This window comes from Haematobia irritans, chromosome 2, assembly GCF_050003625.1.
Source record: "Haematobia irritans isolate KBUSLIRL chromosome 2, ASM5000362v1, whole genome shotgun sequence".
Classification (NCBI taxonomy): domain Eukaryota; kingdom Metazoa; phylum Arthropoda; class Insecta; order Diptera; family Muscidae; genus Haematobia; species Haematobia irritans.
The window spans coordinates 223573080-223576915 of NC_134398.1; the positions used below are offsets into that span (position 1 = coordinate 223573080).

Here is a 3836-nt window from a genome sequence, read left to right on the forward strand (position 1 = left end):
TAATTTACCCACATCATCGTCATGAAAGCCTTCAAAAATGAGAGGAAGAGAAGAGAACAGTAACAATAAATCTACTCTACATACACTTTGAACATATGTTAACAAATTTCTCTGAAGGGATTATATTAGACTGGGGATATAGGGATGATGGTGGTTTTTACATCCCCCCAAAAATAAAAACATAATATCCAGTTATTATGAAGTTGTTGTTATGTTAAGCTCCATTGTATAAGAAATAAATATGGGGATTAATATGGGAAAGAAATAAAAAAAATCCCTTTCAATAGGAACCACATGATATGAAAGAAATATTGTATGCAAATAAACCCCTAAGCTTCACTTGCCCATTTGTGGACCCATGTTAATATACTGGCCTCTTGCATTACAACGAAAAATAAGAATCTAGGGAGCCCAGTGAGGCTTAGTTGAAGGCGGGCAAAAAGATTTTCCACTTTTTAATTGGGATTTGTTCAGAATGTGGAAAATTGAATTTTTTTCTTGTCCTCTTATAAAATTTACTTCCATTTTTCGTTTTTTTTTTTCTTAAAAGTTTTGCTACTGGCTCTGCCAGACACTGACTTTTGTCGAGGATGTGTTGCTTTACAGCTCAGTTCTGACATCGGAAAATGGAAGGGAAACTGTTTGAGCAGCACACTCGTCAGTTGTTACACAAAACGAGAGCTTTTGATTGACAAACTTGTTTTTTGGTATGGAATGCAATTCAGGAGGTGGTTACTATTTGCTTCAATTATGAAATAGACACCCTTGGATATTGCTACACGGATAGGAAAATGTTAGTTGGGTCACGTTAAATACACTAGGCAACAAATAACAAACTTTTCTCCGTGAATTGTTTCTAGCATACTTTTTCTTATTGATTATGACCTACTAAACACGAAAATGATTTTTAAAAAATTTTCTGTCGATTGGTTTTCGAGATATAATTTTTTTAATTTTTATACCCTCCACCATAGGATGGGGGGTATATTAACTTTGTCATTCCGTTTGTAACACATCGAAATATTGCTCTAAGACCCCATAAAGTATATATATTCTGGGTCGTGGTGAAATTCTGAGTCGATCTGAGCATGTCCATCCGTCCGTCCGTCCGTCCGTCCGTCTGTTAAAATCACGCTAACTTCCGAACGAAACAAGCTATCGACTTGAAACTTGGCACAAGTAGTTGTTATTGATGTAGGTCGGATGGTATTGCAAATGGGCCATATCGGTCCACTTTTTCGTATAGCCCCCATATAAACGGACCCCCAAATTTGGCTTGCGAGGCCTCTAAGAGAAGCAAATTTCATCCGATCCGGCTGAAATTTGGTACATGGTGTTAGCATATGGTCTCTAACAACCATGCAAAAATTGGTCCATATCGGTCCATAATTATATATAGCCCCCATATAAACCGATCCCCCGATTTGGCTTGCAGAGCCTCTAAGAGAAACAATTTTTATCCGATCCAGCTGAAATTTGGTACATGGTGTTAGTATATGGTCTCTAACAACCATGCAAAAATTGGTCCATATCGGTCCATAATTATATATAGCCCCCATATAAACCGATCCCCCGATTTGGCTTGAGGAGCCTCTAAGAGAAGCAAATTTCATCCGATCCGGCTGAAATTTGGTACATGGTGTTAGTATATGGTCTCTGACAGCCATGCAAAAATTGGTCCATATCGGTCCATAATTATATATAGCCCCCATATAAACCGATCACCAGATTTGACCTCCGGAGCCTCTTAGAAGACCAAAATTCATCTGATTCAGTTGAAATTTGGTACGTGATGTTAATATATGGCCTCAAACACCCATGCAAAAATTGGTCGATATCGGTCCATATTTATATATAGGCCCCATATAAACCGATCCCCAGATTTGACCTCCGGAGCACCTTGGAAGAGCAAAATTCTTCCCATTCGGTTGAAATTTGGTACGTGATGTTTGTATAGGGTATCCAACAACCATGCAGGAATTGGTTCCTATCAGTCCATAATAATATATAGCTCCCATATAAACCGATCCCCAGATTTGACTTCCGGTGCCTTTTGGAGAAGCAAATTCATGCGATCTGGTTGAAATTTGGTACGTGGTGGTAGCATATGATATTTAATAACCATGTGAGTTGAAATTGGTGGATGACAGTCTTTCGTAGAAGTTTCTACGCAATCCATGGTGGAGGGTACATAAGATTCGGCCTGGCCGAACTTACGGCCGTATATACTTGTTTTAATTATATAGCTATTATAACGTAATTTTCGAAACGGCTGAAGCAAAATTTTGTAGTCTCCTCGGTCTTCGTAATAACTCGTTAAATCGTTTGGATGAAATTCTTGATTTTTACATATGCTTTTATTGAGAATCAAAAAGAAGATTATTTCATTACTAGCACATACAAGCGATCAAAAGTTCTATAAAATATTTACATACTTTTTATAGTCAGAAATCGATATTTCTATGTATTACAAATGAAATTGCACACTTTTATAATCCCATCATAAAAAAGTTTTTTTTTACATTGTGAACAGGTGGATATATACAACTTTTTATAGCCGCACCACTATGTGGAACAGGATATTATAACCCAGCAAAAATAGAGCTTTCAAAAAAAATTGTTTGGATCCCCAATTTGTAATCCGGGAGTACTGGAAACTTGAATAATCTCCAATGAATTTTACATGGGCTAGGACGGAAGTACTTGCTTTTCGGTTCCTTTGCATTGCTTTAGAAGTTATGCCTTGGAAGTTCATTTCAGTGAAAAAAATTTAGAAAACTAAAAAAAGTTTTTCATTTAATTTAATTTTTTTATTAATATGTTCTATTATACTTTTATTAGCGCATTTTTATAAATTGAAAAACATTTTGGCTCTCACCTGGGCACCATAACAGAAGTCCTTGGCACACTTAGCCTCATTGAATACGATGCATCAAAACGTCCATGCAAATGTTTGTCGCATGAAGCTTGAGATTTTGTTTATTGTTATGAATGAAAAATTAAGGAACGCTGGTTCAAATCTCAAAAAATTGATGGGGGATCCCGGGATGCGCTTTGAAAGAAATTATGGTGGAACAACTTCCAATTTTCTTGGTATCTATAGAAAAAACAAATTTACAAAATTTTCTATAGAAATAACAATTTTACAAAATTATCTATAGAAATAAAATTTTGACAAAATTTTTTTTAGAAATAAAATTTTGATTAAATTATCTATGGACAAAATTTTAACAAAATTTTCTATAGAAATAAAATTTTGACGAAATTGTCTAAAGAACTAAAATTTTGGCAAAATTTTCTGTTGAAATAAAGTTTTGACAAACTTTTCTATTGCAATAAAATTTTGATAAAATTTTCTGTAGAAATACAATTTTCTATAGAAATAAACTTTTGACAAAATTTTCTATGGAAATAAAATTTTGACAAAATTTTCTAAGGAAATAAAATTTTGACAAAATTGTCTATTGAAATAAAATTTTGACACAATTTTTTTTTTTTTTAAATTTTCTATAGAAATAAAATTTTGACAAAAATTTTCAATAGAAATAAAATTTTGACAAAAATTTTCAATAGAAATAAAATATTGACAAAATTTTCTCTTGAAATAAATTTTTGACAAAAATTTTCAATAGAAATAAAATTTTGACAAAAATGTTCAATAGAAAGAAATTTTTGACAAACATTTTCAATAAAAATAAAAATTTGACAAAATTTTCAATGGAAATAAAATTTTTATAAAATTTTCAATAAAAATAAAAATTTGACAAAAATTTTCTAAAGAAATAAAATTTTGACAAAAATTTTTACAGAAAAAAAATTTTAACAAAATTTTCTAC

General features: G+C 32.5%; 1 long non-coding RNA gene across 1 annotated transcript; it reads right to left on the reverse strand.

Moving 5' to 3' along the window:
- Window positions 1-2457: 2457 nt before the first annotated feature.
- Window positions 2458-3205, reverse strand: LOC142225342 (uncharacterized). Its single transcript, XR_012719230.1, has 2 exons — window positions 2879-3205; window positions 2458-2778 (listed from the first exon to the last, which is right to left on the reverse strand). It is a non-coding gene; the product is annotated as an uncharacterized LOC142225342 (long non-coding RNA).
- Window positions 3206-3836: the final 631 nt, after the last annotated feature.